We start from the raw sequence: 12,409 nt of genomic DNA on the forward strand, positions 1-12,409 counted from the left end.
CGTGTACATACTCGTTTCCTCTTTTTTTTCGTATATACTTCGCATATTTTTTAATCTCACTTTCCATCTACAAACTGAATATACTTTCCTGCCACCCTCCTCACCCAATGTGGTTTGGATCTGCTATTTTTATACTTTACAATCGGAACCCCCATCAGAAGCTAGCCAGCTAACTAGCTACTAGCTAGTAGTCAGTTAGCCACTGCTAGCAGTCTTCACTGTTAACTCTGACACCAGCCAGCTTCAGCTCGGTCAATACCTGCCAGTCTGCACAGCGCGATATCAACCCAGAGCATAAAGGACTGCTTTTTCTCTACCTCATCACCGGATTCCTGCCGCAAGCCTTGGTCCATTACACCGGATCATTGCAGCTAGCTAGCTGCATTCGAGTGGCTACTGCTGGCTAACACCTCTGTCCCGAAGCAAGCAACAGTTAGCCTTGAGCTAGCCTAGACCTAGGCCCATCTCCTGGCTAGCCGAAAAGGTCTGCCAGCTAATTCTTGAGTTAGAATACCTCTTTTGCCAATTGGCCTGGACCCTTTATTGATAACACGGAGCCCCGCCGATCCATCATGACTGGTCTGCCGACCATAATCGTCCGAGGTGGTTTCAACAGGCTCTTCAGTTGCGACGTCGCCGAAGGCCCATCTGCTAGCCCCGGCCCGCTAGCTGTCTGAACTGTTGTCTCCAGCTCGCCTAGCGTAGTAGCGACTACTGAACGGCTTACTGACTCACCTATTGCTGCTCATTTGGACCCTATGATCATTCGGCTACACATGCCTCTCCCTAATGTCAATATGCCTTGTCTATTGCTGTTTTGGTTAGTTATTATTGTCTTATTTCCCCATAGAGCCCCCAGCCCTGCCCGACATGCCTTAGATAGCCCTTTTGTACCACCCACCACACATGCAGTGACCTCACCTGGCTTAACTGGTGCCTCTAGAGACAAAACCTCTCTCATCGTCACTAAATGCCTAGGTTTACCTCCTCTGTACTGTCACGATCGTCGTAAAAACTGGACCAAGGCGCAACGTACGTAGCGTTCCACATCTTTATTATAAAGTGAAACTTAAGCAAATACAAAACAATAAACGACAAACGTGACGTTCTGGAGTGCCCCTAGGCGACTACAAAAAAAAAACAAGATCCCACAAAACACAATAGGGAAATGGCTGCCTAAATATGATCCCCAATCAGAGACAACAATAAACAGCTGCCTCTGATTGGGAACCATACCAGGCCAACATAGAAATAGAACAACCTAGATTACCCACCCTAGTCACACCCCGACCTAACCAACATAGAGAATAAAAGGCTCTCTATGGTCAGGGTGTGACAGTACCCCCCAACCCCCCCCCCCCCCCCCAAAGGTGTGGACTCCGGCCGCAAAACCTGACTCAATAGGGGAGGGTTCAGGTGGGCATCTAGCGTTGGTGGCGGCTCCGGTGCAGGTCGTAACCCCCGCACAGACCCCGGATCCGGCCATGTCGCCGGGCTGAACGTCGTGCCTGGACTGGGCACCGGCGCAGAGGAAGGCTCCGGCCTTGGAGCTGGTCGCCGTGCCTGGACTGGGCACCGGCGCAGAGGAAGGCTCCGGCCTTGGAGCTGGACTGGACGCCGTGCCTGAACTGGTCACCAGTGCAAAAGAGGGCTCCGGACTGTGGACCGTCGCCGGAAGCTCCGGACTGGGGACCGTCGCCGGAAGCTCTGGACTGTTGATGCGCACTGGAGGCCTAGTGCGTGGAGCCGGTACAGGTGGCACCGGACTGGTGACACGCTCTTCTGGTGACACGCTCTTCAGGCCGAGTGTGAGGAGCAGGCACAGGACATGCCGGACTGGGGGGGGTGCACTGGAGGCCTGATGCGTGGGTCCGGCACAGGTTGCACTGGACTGGTGACTCGCTCTTCAAGGCGAGTGCGAGGAGCTGGCACAGGATGTACTGGGCTGTGGAGGCGCACTGGAGACCTGGTGCGTAGGGCCGGCACAAATCGTTCCCGGAACGATGACACACTTCGCACGGCGAGTGCGGGGAGCTGGCACAGGACGTACTGGGCTGTGAAGGTGTACTGGAGACTTGGTGCGTAGAGCCGGCACACATGGTACCGGACAAATGATACGCTCCTCAAGGCGAGTGTGGAGAGCTGGCATAGGACGTACAGGGCTGTGGAGGTGTACTGGAGACTTGTTGCGTAGAGCCGGCACACATGGTACCGGACAAATGATACGCTCCTCAAGGCGAGTGTGGAGAGCTGGCACAGGACGTACAGGGCTGTGGAGGTGTACTGGAGTCCTGGTGCGTGGAGTTGGCACAGTTTTTACCAACCTGCTAGCACACTCCTCAGGACGAGTACGGAGAGCTGACTCAGGTGGCATCAAACAGATAACACGCTCCTTAGGGCAAATGTCGTGCATCATACACCAACACAACAACTCTCTCCGTTCACTCTCCTCCATTTTCTCCCTCTTCTCCCAGATTGGTTCTGGTTCACTCCTCGGCTCCACCGACCACCCCGTGTGCCCCCAAAATTATTTTTGAGGGGGCTGTCCTTTGGGCTTTCTTGTGGCTGCGAACCCCGGCGTCGTCGCTGTCCTCCCTTATCACCTTGCGTCTGCTCCCAAGGAAGGCTTTCGTGTCCCTCCATGATTTCCTCCCAAGTCCAGGATCACTTCCCATCCAACATCTCCTCCAAAGTCCAGGATACTCTCTCCTCCAGGGCACGTTGCTTGGTCCTGGTGTGGTGGGATCTTCTGTCACGATCGTCGTAAGAACTGGACCAAGGCGCAGCGTATGTAGCGCTCACAGGTGACTACAAAAAAAAAAGATCCCACAAAACACAGTGGGGAAATGGCTGCCTAAATATGATCCCCAATTAGAGACAATGATAAACAGCTGCCTCTGATTGGGAACCATACCAGGTCAACATAGAAATAGAACAACCTAGATTACCCACCCTAGTCACACCCCGACCTAACCAACAGAGAATAAAAGGCTCTCTGTGGTCAGGGCGTGACATGTACTCACATCCTACCATACCCTTGTCTGTATATTATGCCTTGAATCTATTCTTCCATGCAAAGAAATCTGCTCATTTTACTCTCTGTTCCAAACGCACTAGACGACCAGTTCTTATAGCCTTTAGCCGTACCCTTATCCTAACCCTCCTCTGGTCCTCTGGTGATGTAGAGGTTAACCCAGGCCCTGCAGCCCCCAGCACCACTCCCATTCCCCAGGTGCTCTCATTTGTTGACGTCTGTAACCGTAAAAGCCTTGGTTTCATGCATGTTAACATCAGAAGCCTCCTCCCTAAGTTTGCTTTATTCACTGCTTTAGCACACTCCACCAACCCTGATGTCCTAGCCGTGTTGGAATCCTGGTTTAGGAAGGCCACCAAAAATTCTTACATTTCCATCCCCAACTACAATATTTTCTGACAAGATAGAACTGCCTAAGGGGGCGGAATTGAAATCTACTGGAGAGATAGCCTGCAGAGGTCTGTCATACTATCCAGGTCTGTGCCCAAACAATTCGAGCTTCTACTTTTAAAGATCCACCTTTGCAGAAACAAGTCTTTCACCGTTGCCACTTGTTATAGACCCCCCTCAGCCCCCAGCTGTGCACTGTACACCATCTATCTTCAGAGTTCGTACTGCTAGGGGACTTAAACTGGGATATGCTTAACACCCCAGCCATCCTACAATCTAAGTTAGATGCCCTCAATCTCACACAAATTATCAAGGAACCTACCAGGTACAACCCCAAATCCGTAACCATGGGCACCCTCTTAGATATCATCCAGACCAACTTGCCCTCTAAATACACCTCTGCTGTTTTCAACCAGGATCTCTGCGATCATTGCCTGCGTCCGTAATGGGTCCGTGGTCAAACGACCACCCCTCATCACTGTCAAACGCTCCCTAAAACACTTCAGCGAGCAGGCCTTTCTAATCGACCTGGTCCGGTATCCTGAAAGGATATTGACCTCATCCCATCAGTAGAGGATGCCTGGTTGCTCTTTAAAAGTGCTTTCCTCACCATCTTAAATAAGCATGCCCCATTCAAAAAATGTAGAACTAAGAACAGATATAGCCCTTGGTTCACCCCAGACTTGACTGCCCTTGACCAGCACGAAAACATCCTGTGGCGTTCTGCATTTGCATCGAATAGCCCCGTGATATGCAACTTTTCAGGGAAGTCAGGAACCAATATACACAGTCAGTCAGGAAAGCTAAGGCTAGCTTTTTCAAACAGAAATTTGCATCCTGTAGCACAAACTCCAAAAAGTTCTGGGACACTAAAGTCCATGGAGAATAAAAGCACCTCCTCCCAGCTGCCCACTGCCCTGAGGCTAAGAAACACTGTCACCACCGATAAATCTACGATAATCGATAATTTCAATTAGCATTTTTCTATGGTTGGCTACCCCTACCCTGGCCAACAGCTCTGCACCCCCTGCAGCAACATGCCCAAGCCCCCCCCCCGCTTCTCCTTCACCCAAATCCAGACAGCTGATGTTCTGAAAGAGCTGCAAAATCTGATCCCTACAAATCAGCTGGGCTAGACAATCTGGACCCTCTCTTTCTAAAATTATCCGCCGAAATTGTTGCCCCTATTACTAGCCTGTTCAACCTCTTTTGTATCGTCTGAGATCCCCAAAGAATGGAAAGCTGCCGCTGTCATCCCCCTCTTCAAAGGGGGAGACACTCTAGACCCAAACTGTTACAGACCTATATCCATCCTGCCCTGCCTTTCTAAAATATTCAAAAGCCAAATTAACAGATCAGATCATCGACCCTTTCAAATCCCACCGCACCTTCTCCACTATGCAATCTGGTTTCCGAGCTGGTCATGGGTGCACCTCAGCCACGCTCAAGGTCCTAAACGATATCATAACTGCCACCGATAAAAGACAGTACTGTGCAGCCGTCTTCATCGACCTGGCCAATCATTGCATTCTTATCGGCAGACTCAATAGCCTTGGTTTCTCAAATGACTGCCTCGCCTGGTTCACCAACTGCTTCTCAGAGTTCAGTGTGTCAAATCGGAGGGCCTGTTGTCCGGACCTTTGACAGTCTCTATGGGGGTGCCACAGGGTTCAATTCTCGGGCCGACTCGTTTCTCTGTATACAGTATATCAATGATGTCGCTCTTGCTGCTGGTAATTCTCTGATCCACCTCTATGTAGACAACACCATTCTGTATACATCTGGCCCTTCTTTGGACACTGTGTAAACAAATCTCCAAGCGAGCTTCAATGCCATACAACACTCCTTCCGTGGCCTCCAACTGCTCTTAAATGCTAGTAAAACTAAATGCATGCTCTTCAACCGATTGCTGCCCGCATCCTCCCACCCGACTAGCATCACTACTCTAGACGGCTCTGACTTAGAATACGTGGACAACTACAAATACCTAGGCGTCTGACTGTAAACTCTCCTTCCAGATTCATATTAAGCATCTCCAATCCAAAATGAAATCTATAATCGGCTTCCTATTTCGCAACAACGCCTCCTTCACTCATGCTGCCAAACATACCCTCGTAAAACTGACTATCCTACCGATCCTTGACTTCGGCGATGTCATTTACAAAATCGCCTCCAACACTCTACTCAGCAAACCTTATGTAGTCTATCACAGTGCCATCCGTTTTGTCACCAAAGCCCCATATACTACCCACCACTGCAACCTGTATGCTCTCGTTGGCTGGCCCTCGCTACATATTCGCCGCCAAACCCACTGGCTCCAGGTCATCTGTAAGACTTTGCTAGGTAAAGCCCCACCTTAACTCAGCTCACTGGTCACCATAGCAACACCCACCCGTAGCACGCGCTCCAGCAGGTATATTTCACTGGTCATCCCCAAAACCAACACCTCATTTGGCCGCCTTTCCTTCCAGTTCTCTGCTGCCAATGACTGGAACGAATTGCAAAAATCACTGAAGCTGGAGACTTATATCTCCCTCTCTAACTTTAAGCATCAACTGTCAGAGCAGCTTACTGATCACTGTTCCTGTACACAGCCAATCTGTAAATAGCACACCCAACTACCTTATCCCCATATTATTTTTTTGCTCTTTTGCACCCCAGTATCTCTACGTGCACATCATCATCTGCACATCTCACTCCAGTGTTAATGCTAAATTGTAATTATTTCACCTCTATGGCCTATTTATTGCCTTATCTCCCTAATCTTCTAAATTTGCACACACTGTACATAGATTTTTTTTCTATTGTGTTATTGACTGAACGTTTGTTTGTAACTGTGTTGTTTTTGTCACACTGCTTTCCTTTATCTTGGCCAGTTCGCAGTTGTAAATGAGAACTTGCTCTCAACTGGCTTACCTGGTTAAATAAAAGAAAACGGACAGTCACTCAATTTGCCAATGTCAGCTAAAAACATTTTGATTGGTAAGTTAGTCTAGTCAGCTGGGTCATTCCAAAAACTTCTGTGCCTTTTGAGATGTGTAACTTCGTGGATAAAGAACGTTTGATTTCATCTGATTTTAACATTCTGTCAACTTAATAAAAAAACATGTTTTCCCATTTTTAATTCCAAATAAAATAACAGGTATGACCTTAACAGGGTTGAGGATTTAATCTTAAATCAGCCATAAATTCCCTTGTGAAATGGGAAATGGAAGCTTGTTTTGTGCAACAGGGAGGGGCAATTGAATGCAAGCCTAATTTGTTTATTTTTTATTGTTAACATTTCTAGCCTGTCTATCTATGGGTAATAGGGTTGAATGTGTTATGCTCCACTCACTCAGTTTCCCACAACAACACCAGAAAATTGCCAAAAAAGAGTAGAACCATACTATGATTTGACTATTAGATGTTCAAAGTTTTTGTTTTATTTTAATAATAGTTAATGAAAAGTTTCACCTCATTAAAATGAGAGTTCAGTTCACATAACAGGGTTGACCTTAATGACCTTACAGAATAAATAATCATTTTCAGAAATGACTGTGAAAGCAACAAAATAACTAGGGCTCTACAATGATGGTGAAATGTTGGGGTTAATGGGGTTGAAATATTACTGGAAGTCTCAGAGGATGCAGAGAGGAACATGTCAAAATGCTGAATTTTTGCACTTTAGGAAGTCTTTACCATATTACAAATCGGATTTATTGAATTCTCCATGTGGTCTATATTAAAGGTCACTATATTAAATTGGCAGGCTTTTAAAATTCAATATTTGATGCACAATTCTTCATTATTTAAAATATCAGAAGGACCCAAAAGGCACTCATTCTGTGGACCTAGGTATCTAAACTTGGAGTTATCATGGTCGAATTACCGACCGGGTACGCAGGGCACGTGCCCAGGGCCCCCATTGATTTTGTTTGTCACTCTCACTCATATCATATTAACATGGCATATATCAAATCAAATGTATTTATAAAGCCCTTCTTACATCAGCTGATATCTCAAAGTGCTGTACAGAAACCCAACCTAAAACCCCAAACAGCAAACAATGCAGGTGTAGAAGCACGGTGGCTAGGAAAAACTCCCTAGAAAGGCAAGAACCCAGGAAGAAACCTAGAGAGGAACCAGGCTATGAGGGGTGGCCAGTCCTCTTCTGGCTGTGCCGGGTGGAGATTATAACAGAACATGGCCAAGATGTTCAAGTGTTCATAGGGGACCAGCAGGGTCAAATAATAATAACCACAGTGGATGTCGAGGGTGCAACAGGTCAGCACCTCAGGAGTAAATGTCAGTTGGCTTTTTATAGCCGATCACTCAGAGTATCTCTACCGCTCCTGCTGTCTCTAGAGAGTTGAAAACAGCAGGTCTGGGACAGGAAGCACGTCCGGTGAACAGGTCAGGATTCCATAGCCACAGTTGAAACTGGAGCAGCAGCACGGCCAGGTGGACTGGGGACAGCAAGGAGTCATCAGGCCAGATAGTCCTGAGGCATGGTCCTAGGGCTCAGGTCCTCAGAGAGAGAGAGAGAGCGAGCATACTTAAATTCACACAGGACACCGGATAAGACAGGAGAAATACTCCAGATATAACAGACTGGCCCTAGCCCCCCGACACAAACTACTGCAGCATAAATACTGGAGGCTGAGACAGGAGTGGTCGGGAGACACTGTGGCCCCATCCGACGATACCCCCGGACAGGGCCAAACAGGCAGGATATAACCCCACCCACATTGCCAAAACACAGCTCCACACCACTACAGGGATATCTTCAACCACCAACTTACCATCCTGAGACAAGGCCGAGTATAGCCCACAAAGATCTCCGACACGGCACAACCCAAGGGGGGGGGGGTGCCAACCCAGACAGGAAGACCACGTCAATGACTCAACCCACTCAAGTGACGCACCCCTCCCAGGGATGGCATGGAAGAGCACCAGTAAGCCAGTGACTCAGCCCCTGTAACAGGGTTAGAGGCAGAGAATCCCAGTGGAGAGAGGGGAACCGGCCAGGCAGAGACAGCAAGAGCGGTTCGTTGCTCCAGTGCCTTTCCGTTCACCTTCACACTCCTGGGCCAGACTACACTCAATCATAGGACCTACTGAAGAGATGAGTCTTCAATAAAGACTTAAAGGTTGAGACCGAGTCTGCATCTCTCACATGGGTAGGCAGACCATCCCATAAAAATGGAGTTCAATAGAAAGCCCTGCATCCAGCTGTTTGTTTAGAAATTCTAGGGACAGTAAGGAGGCCTGCGTCTTGTGACCGTAGTGTACGTGTAGGTATGTACGGCAGGACCAAATCAGAAAGATAGATAAGAGCAAGCCCGTGTAATGCTTTGTAGGTTAGCAGTAAAACCTTGAAATTAGCCCTAGCCTTAACATGACGCCAGTGTAGAAGTTATGGCAAAATGTCTAGAATTGCAGGAAATTAGCTAGAAAGCTGCAACAATGTCTCAACTGTATGACAAAGTGTAGAATTGCAGGAAATTATCTATAAAACTGCACATTTTTCTCTCCACCCCATGGCAAAATGTGAAGAATTCCAGGAAATTAACTCCAAAAATGTCCCTTAAGGCTCACAAAAGGCTAGGGCTGGCTCTGGTCTTCTCAGCATGCTTCCCAGTTTGTGCACATTATGATGACATTTTGTGACGCTTTTGTTCATTTTGGTCTTCAAGTTTTTTTGGGGTTGTTCGTGCACCCCAAAACAATTCTCGAGACAAGCTGAAGTTCGGTAGACCAAGTCTACGTGTAACGGCTGTTGCAGGGAGTAGACCAAGGTGCAGAGTGTTGAGTGCTCATCATGAATTTATTGTACTGAGAACACATAAACAAAGACACAAGAAACCGACAGCCAATCAGTTCTGTCAGGTTAGCAACACTAAACAGAAATTAACCACCCACAAAACCCAAAGGAAAACAGGCTGCCTAAGTATGGCTCCCAATCAGAGACAACGATATACAGCTGTCCCTGATTGAGAACCATGCCAAAACAAAAAAATACAAAACATAGAAAAAAGGACATAGAATGCCCACCCTAGTCACACCCTGGCCTAACCGTGACACTACGCCCCTTCGTCAGTGATTGGTCAACTGTAGGGGTGATGCGAGTTTCTTCTACTCCCGAAAACTCGGTGTGGATTCAACATGGCAAACGATGACAACTTCGAGCATCGCTTGGCTGAGGAGATAGAGAAGTGAGCAAGATGGAAAGCAACATGCCGTGTTCACCAGAGGAAGAGGTATGTTGTAGTATTTTCTATTGTAGTCGAGGAAAAGAGTAGCAATGTTTGCTAACAATAGCTAGCCAGCTGGGCTAGCTACTTGTCCGGTTCGATATCCTAGCCGCATACTCGTGCAGAGAAAGCAAGCCAACCAGCTAAACTAAAGGTCTTTAATTTTTTGATCAAACATAGAAATAAAAGCATAAGCTTCCCACATTGCTAGCACCGAAGTCAAAGTCCTATTCAACCCTGCTCAAACGTTTGCAACATAGTCTGTCTCGGTTAATGATATGTTTTTCATTGATCGTTTTGGATATGTGTACTAAATAGCCCTCTGCTTTTACATTCTTCAAGGTACAAACACCAGGGAATGGAGACCGCACCAGGTTTTGTTCTCTGCGCCCAAGCACTGCCTGTTCACCGGCCCCCAGCCCATCTCCTGCACTGAGCTGCAGAATGGGAAACCATCTTCATACAGGACCTGGGAAGCTCTATCCTGAGCCCACCTCCAAGACCTACTCCACTGGCTTGCTCCTCACCAATGCCACAGATCAGCAGGAGAAGTAGCAGGGGTGTGAGAAGAAGGGAGAAAAGAGCTGCAGACTCAGCCCTTGACACATCTCTCGCAAAGGCATTGAAAATGATTGAAGACAGATCTCAAGGTCTGGAGAACGTCATGCACTGAGCCACCACTCTCCTTTACTCTAATCCCCTTTTCTCTCTTCTATTGTCCTCTTTCCTCCTCTCCTCACCATGCACATTCCTCTCCAGACACTCCTCTCATTCCCCCCTCTTCTCATCCTCTCCACAGGGCCCTGGCACATATAGTTCATCCATGAAATCAGCTATCACCAGCTGCATGAGTTTGGGCATGACCTTCAAGAAGAGGACATGGAACAACATGTTGTTCAGACATCTCAGGAGTCAGACACTAGACACTTTCATTTTATTCTACACAACTTTTGTTGTTTACATCTGTTTCAGACACATTTGTACTATTGTTCAGAAATATTTGTATCTATACTCAGACACTAATTATTTTTCATTGACACATTATTTAGCAGAGACTTTTGAATTGTGGTTTACTTTGAGACGATATGCATAATAAAGGTTTAATTTTGTGTGCAGAAATAGCTGTGTTTCTTCATCTAAATACAAGATGTTTCAATGCATTCTATTTGAACATCCAGTGCTGAGAACGTTGAGAAGAGCTGTGTACCACAGACTTTACAGGCTTTGTTCTACTTGTGTGACCCGGTTCAATCTATATGAATGGACACAGACATGATAGAATTAAGTTAAATTGTATTAACAAGATTTAAACGTTACCTTTTCGCTCAAATTTAAAGAAATAAGAACTGTGTGAGTCTGTGCATCCATCAATGTGTGTGTGTGTGAGCAGTCCAAACAAAGGCCTATTCTGCATGATTGGCTGGCCTTAGGATGAGTTGTCCTTTCCGAACCATGTCTTCCTGCCATGGCACATGTCCAGATGGGGAGAGGAAGAAGCCCCTTAGCTTGTTTCTTGTTTGACTTGCAAGCCGTGTCACCCTGGAATGAGAGTCTCCCTGGCTCTTGGAGATTGTTGTCCCCTGCCACAACCCTCCTCCACTCTCCAGGTTGGTAGTTGCCAGATGGGAGGGGCGTGTCAGCAAAAGCGGGAGGCATGTATTGCGAACCAAACGAGTGTGCTCGCATACTCCCTTAACAGGCCTTGGAAAACAAGAAAAAAAGCAGCAATAGTACCATTTGTCCATCTTGAGACGCCGTAACCAGTATGCACCTCAAAATAGTCAGAATTAATCCAAGATAACTCAAGAAATTTGGCATTAATTTTGACGTAAGATGTTTGGTGCAGTATTCCTCAAGTCAAAAAATGTGCATGTAAATGATCCCTACTGTTGGCCAATCACCGATGAAGGGGTGTAGACTTCAGCTTGCCTCGAGAAAATCTTCATAAAATGTCATCATAACATACACATGACCTGTTCCGAACATTTTTGGATGGGAAGCATGTGGACGCCGTTAAGTCAACTCACCTGGTTAGATAATGGTTTAACACTGCATTCCCTGCATCCCTGCCTTGCCTCAGTATGACGTAACTGGCGTTGGGAGGAGGACAGGTCATCTCTGGGTCTGTTGGGGGAAGCCTCCTGTAGCGTCTTTCAGCCCTGAGAGAGATTAGCATCTCTGGGTGTAAATCACTATTACCCATGGCCGGTAGGAACACACCCTACCCTGGTCCCTGTGACTCACACCCTGCCTGGTCAGTCAGTCAGTCTCAGATCACCCAACACCTCGTTGGCCTTTGTTTTAGAGAGAAGAGAGAGCGGGTCCCGCCTCACTCCACAAAGATGATTTACTTGGAAAAAACATAGCATACTTTATCTAAATGTAAACTACTCAGCTCAACTAACACGAACTGGACTGCTGCATATTAGAGAGAAAGTGTGAGGCATGCAAACCATAGATCTAATTCTATACCCAACTGTCATGTTCGTCTAAAGGAGTAGACCAAGGCGCATCGTGCTTAGAGTTCCACATGTTTAATAAATACTGTATGAAACTCACCAAAACAATACAGACAAAAAAACAAGCGTGACATTCTGTGCTGCTCACAGGCAGCTACATAAACACAAGATCCCACAAAGCACAGGTGGGAAAAGGCTGCCTAAGTATGATTCCTAATCAGAGACAACGATAGACAGCTGCCTCTGATTAGGAACCATACTCGGCCCAAAACAAAGAAATACAAAACATA

At 47.0% G+C, this 12,409-nt stretch overlaps 1 protein-coding gene across 3 annotated transcripts in view; it reads left to right on the plus strand.

Moving 5' to 3' along the window:
* dgkg (diacylglycerol kinase, gamma) overlaps positions 1–12,409 on the plus strand; it is a 164,530-nt gene that overhangs the window by 37,970 nt on the left and 114,151 nt on the right. The gene's annotated exons all lie outside the window — the stretch shown is intronic.

The sequence above is a fragment of the Salmo salar genome, chromosome ssa25 (genome assembly GCF_905237065.1).
Source record: "Salmo salar chromosome ssa25, Ssal_v3.1, whole genome shotgun sequence".
Classification (NCBI taxonomy): domain Eukaryota; kingdom Metazoa; phylum Chordata; class Actinopteri; order Salmoniformes; family Salmonidae; genus Salmo; species Salmo salar.